The sequence below is a fragment of the Gorilla gorilla genome, chromosome 17, assembly GCF_029281585.2.
Source record: "Gorilla gorilla gorilla isolate KB3781 chromosome 17, NHGRI_mGorGor1-v2.1_pri, whole genome shotgun sequence".
Lineage (NCBI taxonomy): Eukaryota > Metazoa > Chordata > Mammalia > Primates > Hominidae > Gorilla > Gorilla gorilla.
The window spans coordinates 3295066-3312673 of NC_073241.2; positions in this window are offsets into that span (position 1 = coordinate 3295066).

Sequence of the window (17608 nt, forward strand, 5' to 3'; positions counted from 1 at the left end):
CCATTCCATTCCATTCCATTCCATTCTATTGCATTCCATTCGATTCCATTCGATTCCATTCCATTCCATTCCATTCCATTCCATTCCATTCCATTCCATTCCATTCCATTCTATTCCATTCCATTCCATTCTGTTCCATTCTATTCCATTCCATTCCATTCCGTTCCACTCGGGTTGATTCCATTCTATTCCATTCCATTCCATTCGATTCCATTCGATATCATTCGATTCCATTCCATTCCATTCCATTCCATTCCATTCCATTCCATTCCATTCCATTCTATTCCATTCCATTCCATTCCATTCCATTCCATTCTATTCCATTCCATTCCATTCCGTTCTACTCGGGTTGATTCCATTCCATTCCATTTCATTCCATTCCATTCCATTCCATTCCATTCGATTCCATTCGTTTCCATTCCATTCCATTCCATTCCAATCCATTCCATTCTACTCGTGTTGATTCCATTCCATTCCATTCCATTCCATTCCATTCCATTCCATTCCATTCCATTCTATTCCATTCCATTCTACTCCATTGAATTCCATTCCATTCCATTCTATTCCATTCCATTCCATTCCTTTCCATTCCATTTAGTTCTACTCGGGTTGATTCCATTCCATTCCATTCCATTCCTTTCCATTCCATTGCAATCCATTCCATTCCATTAGTTTCCATTCCATTCCATTCCAATCCATTCCATTCTACTCGGTTTGACTCCATTCCATTCCATTCCATTACATTACATTCCATTATATTCCATTCCATTCCATTCGATTCCGTTCGATTCCATTCCATTCCATTCCATTCCATTCCATTCCATTCCATTCCATTCCATTCCATTCCATTCGATTCCATTCCTTTCAATTCCATTCCATTCCATTCCATTCCATTCCAATCCATTCCATTCTACTCGGGTTGATTCAATTCCATTCCATTCCATTCCATTCCATTCCATTCCATTCCATTACATTCCTTTCGATTCCATTCCATTCCATTCCATTCCATTCCATTCCATTCCATTCCATTCCATTCCATTCCGTCCTACTCGGGTTGATTCCACTCCATTCCATTCCATTCCTTTCGATTCCATTCCATTCCATTCCATTCCAATCCATTCCATTCTACTAGGGTTGATTCCATTCCATTCCATTCCATTCCATTCCATTCCATTCCATTCCATTCCATTCCATTCCATTCCATTCTATTCCTTTCGATTCCATTCCATTCCATTAAATTCCATTCCATTTCTTTCCATTCCATTCCATTCCATTCCATTCCATTCCATTCCATTCCATTCCGTTCTACTCGGGTTGATTCCACTCCATTCCATTCCATTCCATTCCATTATATACCATCCCATTCGATTCCATTCCATTCCATTCCATTCCATTCCATTCCATTCCATTCCATTCCATTCCATTCCATTCCATTCCATTCCGTTCTAGTCGGGTTGATTCCATTCTATTCCATTCCATTCCATTCCATTCCATTCCATTCCATTCGATTCCATTCCATTCCATTCCATTCTATTCCATTCCATTCTACTCCATTGAATTCCATTCCATTCCATTCAATTCCATTCCATTCCATCCCTTTCCATTCCATTTAGTTCTACTCGGGTTGATTCCATTCCATTCCATTCCATTCCATTCCATTCCATTCCATTCCATTCCATTCCATTCCATTCCATTCTATTCCTTTCGATTCCATTCCATTCCATTAAATTCCATTCCATTCCATTCCATTCCATTCCATTCCCTTCCATTCCATTCCATTCCATTCCGCTCTACTCGGGTTGATTCCACTCCATTCCATTCCATTCCATTCCATTATATACCATCCCATTCGATTCCATTCCATTCCATTCCATTCCACTCCATTCCATTCCATTCCATTCCATTCCATTCCATTCCGTTCTAGTCGGGTTGATTCCATTCTATTCCATTCCATTCCATTCCATTCCATTCCATTCCATTCGATTCCATTCCATTCCATTCCATTCTATTCCATTCCATTCTACTCCATTGAATTCCATTCCATTCCATTCAATTCCATTCCATTCCATCCCTTTCCATTCCATTTAGTTCTACTCGGGTTGATTCCATTCCATTCCATTCCATTCCATTCCATTCCATTCAATTCCATTGCATTCCGTTACTTTCCATTCCATTCCATTCCAATCCATTCCATTCTACTCGGGTTGACTCCATTCCATTCCATTCCTTTCCATTCCATTATATTCCATTCTAATCCATTCGATTCCGTTCGATTCCATTCCATTCCATTCCATTCCATTCCATTGCATTCCATTCCATTCCATTCCATTCCATTCCGTTCTACTCGGGTTGATTCCATTCCATTCCTTTCCATTCCATTCCATTCCATTCCATTCCATTCCATTCCATTCCATTCCATTCCATTCCATTCCATTCCATTCCATTCCATTCCATTCCCTTCCATTCCATTCCATTCCAATCCATTCCATTCTACTCGGGTTGATTCCATTCCATTCCATTGCATTCGACTCCATTCGATTCCATTCGATTCCATTCCATTCCATTCCGTTCCATTCCATTCCATTCCATTCCATTCTATTCCATTGAATTCCATTCCATTCCATTCCATTCCATTCCATTCCATTCCATTCCATTCCATTCCATTCCATTCCATTCCATTCCATTCCATTCCGTTCTACTCGGGTTGATTCCATTCCATTCCATTCCATTCCATTCCATTCCATTCCATTCCATTCCATTCCAATCTATTCCATTCTATTCAATTCGATTCCATTCGATTCCATTCAATTCCATTCAATTCCATTCCATTCCATTCCATTCCATTCGATTCCATTCCATTCCATTCGATTCAATTCGATTCCATTCCATTCCATTCCATTCCATTCCATTCCAATCCATGCCATTCTACTCGGGTTGATTCCATTCCATTCCATTCCATTCCATTCCATTCCATTCCATTCCATTCCATTCCATTCCTTTCGATTCCATTCCATTCCATTCCATTCCATTCCATTCCATTCCATTCCATTCCATTCCATTCCATTCCATTCCGTTCTACTCGGGTTGATTCCATTCCATTCCATTCCATTCCATTCCATTCCATTCGATTCCATTCGATTCCATTCCATTCCATTCCATTCCATTCCATTCCATTCCATTCCATTCCAATCTATTCCATTCGATTCCATTCCATTCCATTCCATTCCATTCCATTCCATTCCAATCCATTCCATTCTACTCGTGTTGATTCCCTTCCATTCCATTCCACTCCATTCCAATCCATTCCATTCCATTCCATTCCATTCCATTCCATTCCATTCCATTCCATTCCATTCCATTCCATTCCATTCCATTCCATTCCATTCCATTCCATTCCGTTCTACTCGGGTTGATTCCATTCTATTCCATTACATTCCATTCGATTCCATTCGATTCCATTCGATTCCTTTCCATTCCATTCCATTCCATTCCATTCCATTCCATTCTATTCCATTCCATTCCATTCCATTCCATTCCATTCCATTCCAATCCATTCCCTTCCGTTCTATTCGGGTTGATTCTATTCCATTCCATTCCATTCCATTCCATTCCATTCCATTCCATTCCATTCCATTCTATTGCATTCCATTCGATTCCATTCGATTCCATTCCATTCCATTCCATTCCATTCCATTCCATTCCATTCCATTCCATTCCATTCCATTCTATTCCATTCCATTCCATTCTGTTCCATTCTATTCCATTCCATTCCATTCCGTTCCACTCGGGTTGATTCCATTCTATTCCATTCCATTCCATTCGATTCCATTCGATATCATTCGATTCCATTCCATTCCATTCCATTCCATTCCATTCCATTCCATTCCATTCTATTCCATTCCATTCCATTCCATTCCATTCCATTCTATTCCATTCCATTCCATTCCGTTCTACTCGGGTTGATTCCATTCCATTCCATTTCATTCCATTCCATTCCATTCCATTCGATTCCATTCGATTCCATTCCATTCCATTCCATTCCAATCCATTCCATTCTACTCGGGTTGATTCCATTCCATTCCATTCCATTCCATTCCATTCCATTCCATTCCATTCCATTCCACTCGATTCCATTCCATTCCATTCCATTCCATTCCAATCCATTCCATTCTACTCGGGTGGATTCCATTCCATTCCATTCTTTTCCATTCCATTCCATTCCATTCCATTACATTACATTCCATTCGGTTCCATTCCATTCCATTCCATTCCATTCCATTCCATTCCATTCCATTCCATTCCATTCCGTTCTAATCGGGTTGATTCCATTCTATTCCATTCCATTCCATTCCATTCCATTCAATTCCATTCCATTCCATTCCATTCCATTCCATTCTATTCCATTCCATTCTACTCCATTGAATTCCATTCCATTCCATTCTATTCCATTCCATTCCATTCCTTTCCATTCCATTTAGTTCTACTCGGGTTGATTCCATTCCATTCCATTCCATTCCTTTCCATTCCATTCCAATCCATTCCATTCCATTACTTTCCATTCCATTCCATTCCAATCCATTCCATTCTACTCGGGTTGACTCCATTCCATTCCATTCCATTACATTACATTCCATTATATTCCATTCCATTCCATTCGATTCCGTTCGATTCCATTCCATTCCATTCCATTCCATTCCATTCCATTCCATTCGATTCCATTCCATTCCATTGATTCCATTCCATTCCATTCCATTCCATTCCATTCCATTCCAATCCATTCCATTCTACTCGGGTTGATTCAATTCCATTCCATTCCATTCCATTCCATTCCATTCCATTCCATTCCATTCCTTTCGATTCCATTCCTTTCCATTCCATTCCATTCCATTCCATTCCATTCCATTCCATTCCATTCCATTCCATTCCATTCCGTTCTACTCGGGATGATTCCACTCCATTCCATTCCATTCCATTCCATTCCATTCCATTCCATTCCATTCCATTCCTTTCCATTCCAACCAATTCCGTTCTACTCGGGTTGATTCCATTCCATTCTATTGAATTCCATTCCATTCCATGCCATTCCATTCCATTCCATTCCATTCCATTCCATTCGATTCCATTCCATTCCATTCCATTCCAAACCATTCCATTCTACTCGGGTTCATCATTCCATTCCATTCCATTCCATTCCATTCCACTCGGGTTCATTCCATTCCATTCCATTCCATTCCATTCCATTCCATTCCATTCCACTCGGGTGCATTCCATTCCATTCCATTCCATTCCATTCCATTCCATTCCATTCCATTCCATTCCATTCCATTCCGTTCTGCTCAGGTTGATTTCCATTCCATTCCATTCCATTCCATTCCATTCCATTCCATTCCATTCCATTCCATTCCATCAGATTCCATTCCATTCCATTCCATTCCATTCCATTCCGTTCTACTCGGCTTGAATCCATTGAGTTCCGTTCCGTCCCGACACGTCCCGTCCCGTCCCGTCCCGTCCCGTCCCGTCCCGTGCCGTTTTACTCGGGTTGATTCCTTTCCATTCCGTTCCGCTCGTTTCCGTTACGTTCCATTCCGTTCCACGCGGGTTGGTTCAATTCCATTCTATTCTATTCTATTCCTTTCCCTTCCATTCCATTCCATTCCATTCCATTCTACTCGGGTTGATTCTATGCCATTCCGTTCCGCTCCATTCCGTTCCACGCTGGTTGGTTCAATTCCATTCTATTCTATTCTATTCCTTTCCCTTCCATTCCATTCCATTCCATTCCATTCTACTCGGGTTGATTCCATGCCATTCCGTTCCGTTCCATTCCGTCCCATCCCGACCCGTCCCATCCCGTCCCGTCCCGTCCCATCCCGTTCCGTTCCACATGGGTTGATTCAATTCCTTTCGGTTACATTGAATTCCATTCCATTCCATTCTACTCGGATTGATTCCATTCCATTCCATTCCATTCCATTCCATTCCATTCCATTCCATTCCATTGCGTTCCATTCGATTCGATTCCATTCCATTCCATTCCATTCCATTCCAATCCATTCCATTCTACTTGGGTTGATTCCATTCCATTCCATTCCATTCCATTCGATTCCATTCCATTCCATTCCATTCCATTCCATTCCATTCCATTCCATTCCATTCCATTCCATTCCATTCCATTCGATTCCATTCTGTTCTACTCGGGTTGATTCCACTCCATTCCATTCCATTCCATTCCAATCTATTCCATTCCATTCCATTCTATTCCATTCGTTTCCATTCCATTCCATTTCATTTTATTCCATTACATTCCATTCCATTCTATTCCATTGAATTCCATTCCATTCCATTCCATTCCATTCCGTTCTACTCGGGTTGATTCCACTCCATTCCATTCCATTCCATTCCATTCCACTCGGGTTGATCATTCCATTCCATTCCATTCCATTGCATTCCATTCCATTCCATTCCATTCCTTTCCATTTACTCCATTCCGTTCTACTCGGGTTGATTCCATTGAGTTTGGTTCCGTTCCGTTCCATCCCGTCCCGTCCCGTCCCGTCCCGTCCCGTGCCGTTTTACTCAGGTTGATTCCTTTCCATTCCGTTCCGCTCGTTTTCGTTGCGTTCCATTCCGTTCCACGCGGGTTGGTTCAATTCCATTCTATTCTATTCTATTCCTTTCCATTCCATTCCATTCCATTCCATTCCATTCTACTCGGGTTGATTCCATGCCATTCCGTTCCGTTCCATTCCGTCCCATCCCGAACCGTCCCATCACGTCCCGTCCCGTCCCATCCCGTTCCGTTCCACATGGGTTGATTCAATTCCTTTCGGTTACATTGAATTCCATTCCATTCCATTCTACTCGGATTGATTCCATTCCATTCCATTCCACTCCATTCCATTCCATTCCATTCCATTCCATTCCTTTCCATTCCAATCCATTCCATGCTACTCGGGTTGATTCCATTCCATTCCATTCCATTCCATTCCATTCCATTCCATTCCATTCCATTCCATTCCATTCCATTCCATTCCATTTCATTCCATTCCATTCCATTTCATTCCATTCCATTCCATTCCATTCCATTCCATTCCATTCCATTCCATTCCATTAGATTCCATTCCATTCCATTCCATTCCATTCCATTCCGTTCTACTCGGGTTGATTCCATTCCATTCCATTCCATTCCGTTCTACTCGGATTGATTCCATTCCATTCCATTCCATTCCATTCCATTCCATTCCATTCCATTCCATTGCGTTCCATTCGATTCGATTCCATTCCATTCCTTTCCATTCCATTCCAATCCATTCCATTCTACTTGGGTTGATTCCATTCCATTCCATTCCATTCCATTCGATTCCATTCAATTCCATTCCATTCCATTCCATTCCATTCCATTCCATTCCATTCCATTCCATTCCATTACACTCGATTCCATTCCATTCCATTCCATTCCATTCCAATCCATTCCATTCTACTCGGGTGGATTCCATTCCATTCCATTCCTTTCCATTCCATTCCATTCCATTCCATTACATTCCATTCGGTTCCATTCCATTCCATTCCATTCCATTCCATTCCATTCCATTCCATTCCATTCCATTCCATTCCGTTCTAATCGGGTTGATTCCATTCTATTCCATTCCATTCCATTCCATTCCATTCAATTCCATTCCATTCCATTCCATTCCATTCCATTCTATTCCATTCCATTCTACTCCATTGAATTCCATTCCATTCCATTCTATTCCATTCCATTCCATTCCGTTCCATTCCATTTAGTTCTACTCGGGTTGATTCCATTCCATTCCATTCCATTCCTTTCCATTCCATTCCAATCCATTCCATTCCATTACTTTCCATTCCATTCCATTCCAATCCATTCCATTCTACTCGGGTTGATTCAATTCCATTCCATTCCATTCCATTCCATTCCATTCCATTCCATTCCATTCCATTCCTTTCGATTCCATTCCATTCCATTCCATTCCATTCCATTCCATTCCATTCCATTCCATTCCATTCCATTCCATTCCGTTCTACTCGGGTTGATTCCATTCCATTCCATTCCATTCCATTCCATTCCATTCCATTCCATTCCATTCCTTTCCATTCCAACCCATTCCGTTCTACTCGGGTTGATTCCATTCCATTCCATGGAATTCCATTCCATTCCATTCCATTCCATTCCATTCCATTCGATTCCATTCCATTCCATTCCATTCCAAACCATTCCATTCTACTCGGGTTCATCATTCCATTCCATTCCATTCCATTCCATTCCACTCGGGTTCATTCCATTCCATTCCATTCCATTCCATTCCATTCCACTCGGGTGCATTCCATTCCATTCCATTCCATTCCATTCCATTCCATTCCATTCCATTCCATTCCATTCCGTTCTGCTCAGGTTGATTTCCATTCCATTCCATTCCATTCCATTCCATTCCATTCCATTCCATTCCATTCCATTCCATTCCATTCCATTCCTTTCCATTCCATTCCATTCCGTTCTACTCGGCTTGAATCCATTGAGTTCCGTTCCGTTCCGTTCCGTCCCGACACGTCCCGTCCCGTCCCGTCCCGTCCCGTCCCGTCCCGTGCCGTTTTACTCGGGTTGATTCCTTTCCATTCCGTTCCGCTCGTTTCCGTTACGTTCCATTCCGTTCCACGCGGGTTGGTTCAATTCCATTCTATTCTATTCTATTCCTTTCCCTTCCATTCCATTCCATTCCATTCCATTCTACTCGGGTTGATTCTATGCCATTCCGTTCCGCTCCATTCCGTTCCACGCTGGTTGGTTCAATTCCATTCTATTCTATTCTATTCCTTTCCCTTCCATTCCATTCCATTCCATTCCATTCTACTCGGGTTGATTCCATGCCATTCCGTTCCGTTCCATTCCGTCCCATCCCGACCCGTCCCATCCCGTCCCGTCCCGTCCCATCCCGTTCCGTTCCACATGGGTTGATTCAATTCCTTTCGGTTACATTGAATTCCATTCCATTCCATTCTACTCGGATTGATTCCATTCCATTCCATTCCATTCCATTCCATTCCATTCCATTCCATTCCATTCCATTGCGTTCCATTCGATTCGATTCCATTCCATTCCATTCCATTCCATTCCAATCCATTCCATTCTACTTGGGTTGATTCCATTCCATTCCATTCCATTCCATTCCATTCCATTCCATTCCATTCCATTCCATTCCATTCCATTCCATTCCATTCCATTCCATTCCATTCCATTCCTTTCGATTCCATTCTGTTCTACTCGGGTTGATTCCACTCCATTCCATTCCATTCCATTCCAATCTATTCCATTCCATTCCATTCTATTCCATTCGTTTCCATTCCATTCCATTTCATTTTATTCCATTACATTCCATTCCATTCTATTCCATTGAATTCCATTCCATTCCATTCCATTCCATTCCATTCCGTTCTACTCGGGTTGATTCCACTCCATTCCATTCCATTCCATTCCATTCCATTCCACTCGGGTTGATCATTCCATTCCATTCCATTCCATTGCATTCCATTCCATTCCATTCCATTCCTTTCCATTTACTCCATTCCGTTCTACTCGGGTTGATTCCATTGAGTTTGGTTCCGTTCCGTTCCATCCCGTCCCGTCCCGTCCCGTCCCGTCCCGTGCCGTTTTACTCAGGTTGATTCCTTTCCATTCCGTTCCGCTCGTTTTCGTTGCGTTCCATTCCGTTCCATGCGGGTTGGTTCAATTCCATTCTATTCTATTCTATTCCTTTCCATTCCATTCCATTCCATTCCATTCCATTCTACTCGGGTTGATTCCATGCCATTCCGTTCCGTTCCATTCCGTCCCATCCCGAACCGTCCCATCACGTCCCGTCCCGTCCCATCCCGTTCCGTTCCACATGGGTTGATTCAATTCCTTTCGGTTACATTGAATTCCATTCCATTCCATTCTACTCGGATTGATTCCATTCCATTCCATTCCATTCCATTCCATTCCATTCCATTCCATTCCATTCCATTCCTTTCCATTCCAATCCATTCCATGCTACTCGGGTTGATTCCATTCCATTCCATTCCATTCCATTCCATTCCATTCCATTCCATTCCATTCCATTCCATTTCATTCCATTCCATTCCATTCCATTCCATTCCATTCCATTCCATTCCATTCCATTCCATTCCATTCCATTCCATTCCATTCCATTAGATTCCATTCCATTCCATTCCATTCCATTCCATTCCGTTCTACTCGGGTTGATTCCATTCTATTCCATTCCATTCCGTTCGATTCCATTTGATTCCATTTGATTCCATTCCATTCCATTCCATTCCCTTCCATTCCATTCTATTCCATTGAATTCCATTCCATTCCATTCCATTCCATTCCATTCCGTTCTACTCTGATTGATTCCATTAAATTCCATTCCATTCCATTCCGTTCTACTCTGATTGATTCCATTAAATTCCATTCCATTCCATTCCATTCGATTCCATTCCATTCCATTCCATTCCATTCCATTCCATTGCATTCCATTCCATTCCAATACATTCCATTCTACTCTGGTTGATTCCATTCCATTCCATTCCATTCCATTCCATTCGTCTCCATTCGATTCCATTGGATTCCATTCCATTCCATTCCATGGAATTCCATTCCATTCCACTCCATTCCATTCCATTCCATTCCATTCCATTAAATTCCATTCCATTCCATTCCGTTCTACTCGGGTTGATTCCATTCCATTCCATTCCATTCCATTCCATTCCATTCCATTCCATTCCATTCCATTCCATTCCATTCCATTCCATTCCACTCCATTCCATTCGATTCCATTCGATTCCATTCCATTCCATTCCATTCCATTCCAATCCATTCCATTCTACTCGGGTTGATTCCATTCCATTCCATTCCATTCCATTCCATTCCATTCCATTCCATTCCATTCCATTCCATTCCATAGCATTCCATTCGATTCCATTAGATTCCATTCCATTCCATTCCATTCCATTCCATTCCATTCCATTCCGTTCCACTCGGGTTGATTCCATTCTATTCCATTCCATTCCATTCGATTCCATTCGATATCATTCGATTCCATTCCATCCCATTCCATTCCGTTCTACTCGGGTTGATTCCATTCCATTTCATTCCATTCCATTCCATTCCATTTCTTTCGATTCCATTCGTTTCCATTCCATTCCATTCCATTCCAATCCATTCCATTCTACTCGGGTTGATTCCATTCCATTCCATTCCATTCCATTCCATTCCATTCCATTCCATTCCATTCCACTCGATTCCATTCCATTCCACTCGATTCCATTCCATTCCTTTCCATTCCATTCCAATCCATTCCATTCTACTCGGGTGGATTCCATTCCATTCCATTCCATTCCATTCCATTCCATTCCATTCCATTCCATTCCATTCCATTCCGTTCTAGTCGGGTTGATTCCATTCTATTCCATTCCATTCCATTCCATTCCATTCCATTCCATTCCATTCCATTCCATTCCATTCTATTCCATTCCATTCTACTCCATTGAATTCCATTCCATTCCATTCAATTCCATTCCATTCCATTCCTTTCCATTCCATTTAGTTCTACTCGGGTTGATTCCATTCCATTCCATTCCATTCCATTCCATTCCATTCCATTCCATTCCATTCCATTCCATTACTTTCCATTCCATTCCATTCCAATCCATTCCATTCTACTCGGGTTGACTCCATTCCATTCCATTCCATTCCATTCCATTCCATTCCATTCCATTCCATTCCATTCCATTCCATTCCATTCCATTCCATTCCATTCCATTCCATTCCATTCCATTCCATTCCATTTACTCCATTCCGTTCTACTCGGGTTGATTCCATTGAGTTTGGTTCCGTCCCGTCCCGTCCCGTCCCGTCCCGTCCCGTGCCGTTTTACTCAGGTTGATTCCTTTCCATTCCGTTCCGCTCGTTTCCTTTAGTTTCCATTCCGTTCCACGCGGGTTGGTTCAATTCCATTCTATTCTATTCTATTCCTTTCCCTTCCATTCCATTCCATTCCATTCCATTCTACTCGGGTTGATTCCATGCCATTCCGTTCCTTTCCATTCCGTCCCATCCCGATCCGTCCCATCCCGTCCTGTCCCGTCCCATCCCGTTCCATTCCACATGGGTTGATTCAATTCCTTTCGGTTAGATTGAACTCCATTCCATTCCATTCTACTCGGATTGACTCCATTCCATTCCATTCCATTCCATTCCATTCCATTCCATTCCATTCCATTCCATTCCATTCCAATCCATTCCATTCTACTCGGGTTGATTCCATTCTATTCCATTCCATTCCATTCCATTCCATTCCATTCCATTCCATTTCATTCCATTCCATTCCATTCCATTCCATTCCATTCCATTCCATTCCATTCCATTCGATTCCATTCCATTCCATTCCATTCCATTCCATTCCATTCCATTCCATTCCATTCCGTTCTACTCGGGTTGATTCCATTCTATTCCTTTCCATTCCGTTCGATTCCATTTGATTCCATTCGATTCCATTCCATTCCATTCCATTCCATTCCATTCCATTCCATTCCATTCTATTCCATTGAATTCCATTCCATTCCATTCCATTCCATTCCATTCCATTCCATTCCATTCCATTCCGTTCTACTCTGATTGATTCCATTCCATTCCATTCCATTCCATTCCATTCCATTCCATTCCATTCCATTCCATTCCAATACATTCCATTCTACTCTGGTTGATTCCATTCCATTCCATTCCATTCCATTCCATTCCATTCGTCTGCATTCGATTCCATTCCATTCCATTCCATTCTATTCCATTGAATTCCATTGAATTCCATTCCATTCCATTCCATTCCATTCCATTCGATTCCATTCCATTCCATTCCATTCCATTCCATTCGATTCCATTCCATTCCATTCCATTCCATTCCATTCCATTCCATTCCATTCCATTCCATTCCAATCTATTCCATTCCATTCAATTCTATTCCATTCGTTTCCATTCCATTCCATTTCATTTTATTCCATTACATTCCATTCCATTCTATTCCATTGAATTCCATTCCATTCCATTCCATTCCATTCAATTCCATTCCATTCCATTCCATTCCGTTCTACTCGGGTTGATTCCACTCCATTCCATTCCATTCCATTCCATTCCATTCCACTCGGGTTGATCATTCCATTCCATTCCATTCCATTCCATTCCATTCCATTCCATTCCATTCCATTCCGTTCCATTCCGTTCCATTCCACTCGGGCTCATTCCATTCCATTCCATTCAATTCCATTCCATTCCATTCCATTGCATTCCATTCCATTCCATTCCATTCCGTTCTACTCGGTTTGATTTCCATTCCATTCCATTCCATTCCATTCCATTCCATTCCATTCCATTCCATTCCATTCCATTCCATTCCATTCCTTTCCATTTACTCCATTCCGTTCTACTCGGGTTGATTCCATTGAGTTTGGTTCCGTTCCGTTCCGTCCCGTCCCGTTCCGTCCCGTCCCGTCCCGTGCCGTTTTACTCAGGTTGATTCCTTTCCATTCCGTTCCGCTCGTTTTCGTTGCGTTCCATTCCGTTCCACGCGGGTTGGTTCAATTCCATTCTATTGTATTCTATTCCTTTCCATTCCATTCCATTCCATTCCATTCCATTCTACTCGGGTTGATTCCATGCCATTCCGTTCCGTTCCATTCCGTCCCATCCCGAACCGTCCCATCACGTCCCGTCCCGTCCCATCCCGTTCCGTTCCACATGGGTTGATTCAATTCCTTTCGGTTACATTGAATTCCATTCCATTCCATTCTACTCGGATTGATTCCATTCCATTCCATTCCATTCCATTCCATTCCATTCCATTCCATTCCATTCCATTCCATTCCTTTCCATTCCAATCCATTCCATGCTACTCGGGTTGATTCCATTCCATTCCATTCCATTCCATTCCATTCCATTCCATTCCATTCCATTTCATTCCATTCCATTCCATTCCATTCCATTCCATTCCATTCCATTCCATTCCATTCCATTCCGTTCCATTCGATTCCATTCCATTCCATTCCATTCCATTCCATTCCATTCCGTTCTACTCGGGTTGATTCCATTCTATTCCATTCCATTCCGTTCGATTCCATTTGATTCCATTCGATTCCATTCCATTCCATTCCATTCCCTTCCATTCCATTCTATTCCATTGAATTCCATTCCATTCCATTCCATTCCATTCCATTCCGTTCTACTCTGATTGATTCCATTAAATTCCATTCCATTCCATTCCGTTCTACTCTGATTGATTCCATTAAATTCCATTCCATTCCATTCCATTCGATTCCATTCCATTCCATTCCATTCCATTCCATTCCATTGCATTCCATTCCATTCCAATACATTCCATTCTACTCTGGTTGATTCCATTCCATTCCATTCCATTCCATTCCATTCGTCTCCATTCGATTCCATTCGATTCCATTCCATTCCATTCCATGGAATTCCATTCCATTCCACTCCATTCCATTCCATTCCATTCCATTCCATTCCATTCCGTTCTACTCGGGTTGATTCCATTCCATTCCATTCCATTCCATTCCATTCCATTCCATTCCATTCCATTCCACTCCATTCCATTCGATTCCATTCGATTCCATTCCATTCCATTCCATTCCATTCCAATCCATTCCATTCTACTCGGGTTGATTCCATTCCATTCCATTCCATTCCATTCCATTCCATTCCATTCCATTCCATTCCATTCCATAGCATTCCATTCGATTCCATTAGATTCCATTCCATTCCATTCCATTCCATTCCATTCCATTCCATTCCATTCCATTCCGTTCCACTCGGGTTGATTCCATTCTATTCCATTCCATTCCATTTGATTCCATTCGATATCATTCGATTCCATTCCATCCCATTCCATTCCATTCCATTCCGTTCTACTCGGGTTGATTCCATTCCATTTCATTCCATTCCATTCCATTCCATTTCTTTCGATTCCATTCGTTTCCATTCCATTCCATTCCATTCCAATCCATTCCATTCTACTCGGGTTGATTCCATTCCATTCCATTCCATTCCATTCCATTCCATTCCATTCCATTCCACTCGATTCCATTCCATTCCACTCGATTCCATTCCATTCCTTTCCATTCCATTCCAATCCATTCCATTCTACTCGGGTGGATTCCACTCCATTCCATTCCATTCCATTCCATTCCATTCCATTCCATTCCATTCGATTCCATTCCATTCCATTCCATTCCATTCCATTCCATTCCATTCCATTCCGTTCTAGTCGGGTTGATTCCATTCTATTCCATTCCATTCCATTCCATTCCATTCCATTCCATTCCATTCCATTCCATTCCATTCTATTCCATTCCATTCTACTCCATTGAATTCCATTCCATTCCATTCAATTCCATTCCATTCCATTCCTTTCCATTCCATTTAGTTCTACTCGGGTTGATTCCATTCCATTCCATTCCATTCCATTCCATTCCATTCCATTCCATTCCATTCCATTCCATTACTTTCCATTCCATTCCATTCCAATCCTTTCCATTCTACTCGGGTTGACTCCATTCCATTCCATTCCATTCCATTCCATTCCATTCCATTATATTCCATTCTATTCCATTCGATTCCGTTCGATTCCATTCCATTCCATTCCATTCCATTCCATTCCATTCCATTCCATTCCATTCCATTCCATTCCATTCGATTCCATTCCATTCCATTCGATTCCATTCCATTCCATTCCATTCCATTCCATTCCATTCCATTCCATTCCATTCCATTTACTCCATTCCGTTCTACTCGGGTTGATTCCATTGAGTTTGGTTCCGTCCCGTCCCGTCCCGTCCCGTCCCGTCCCGTGCCGTTTTACTCAGGTTGATTCCTTTCCATTCCGTTCCGCTCGTTTCCTTTAGTTTCCATTCCATTCCACGCGGGTTGGTTCAATTCCATTCTATTCTATTCTATTCCTTTCCCTTCCATTCCATTCCATTCCATTCCATTCTACTCGGGTTGATTCCATGCCATTCCGTTCCGTTCCATTCCGTCCCATCCCGATCCGTCCCATCCCGTCCTGTCCCGTCCCATCCCGTTCCATTCCACATGGGTTGATTCAATTCCTTTCGGTTAGATTGAACTCCATTCCATTCCATTCTACTCGGATTGACTCCATTCCATTCCATTCCATTCCATTCCATTCCATTCCATTCCATTCCATTCCATTCCATTCCAATCCATTCCATTCTACTCGGGTTGATTCCATTCTATTCCATTCCATTCCATTCCATTCCATTCCATTCCATTCCATTCCATTTCATTCCATTCCATTCCATTCCATTCCATTCCATTCCATTCCATTCCATTCCATTCGATTCCATTCCATTCCATTCCATTCCATTCCATTCCATTCCATTCCATTCCGTTCTACTCGGGTTGATTCCATTCTATTCCTTTCCATTCCGTTCGATTCCATTTGATTCCATTCGATTCCATTCCATTCCATTCCATTCCCTTCCATTCCATTCTATTCCATTGAATTCCATTCAATTCCATTCCATTCCATTCCATTCCATTCCATTCCATTCCATTCCGTTCTACTCTGATTGATTCCATTCCATTCCATTCCATTCCATTCCATTCCATTCCATTCCATTCCATTCCATTCCATTCCATTCCAATACATTCCATTCTACTCTGGTTGATTCCATTCCATTCCATTCCATTCCATTCCATTCGTCTGCATTCGATTCCATTCCATTCCATTCCATTCTATTCCATTGAATTCCATTGAATTCCATTCCATTCCATTCCATTCCATTCCATTCCATTTGATTCCATTCCATTCCATTCCATTCCATTCGATTCCATTCCATTCCATTCCATTCCATTCCATTCCATTCCATTCCATTCCATTCCATTCCATTCCATTCCGTTCTACTCGGGTTGATTCCATTCTATTCCACTCCATTCCGTTCGATTCCATTTGATTCCATTCGATTCCATTCCATTCCATTCCATTCCCTTCCATTCCATTCTATTCCATTGAATTCCATTCCATTCCATTCCATTCCATTCCATTCCATTCCATTCCATTCCGTTCTACTCTGATTGATTCCATTCCATTCCATTCCATTCCATTCCATTCCATTCCATTACATTCCATTCCATTCCATTCCAATACATTCCATTCTACTCTGGTTGATTCCATTCCATTCCATTCCATTCCATTCCATTCGTCTCCATTCGATTCCATTCCATTCCATTCCATTCTATTCCATTGAATTCCATTGAATTCCATTCCATTCCATTCCATTCCATTCCATTCCATTCCATTCCATTCCATTCCATTCCATTCCGTTCTACTCGGGTTGATTCCACTCCATTCCATTCCATTCCATTCCATTCCATTCCATTCCATTCCATTCCATTCCATTCGTCTCCATTCGATTCCATTCGATTCCATTCCATTCTATTCCATTGAATTCCATTCCATTCCATTCCATTCCGTTCCATTCCATTCCATTCCATTCCATTCCATTCCATTCCATTCCATTC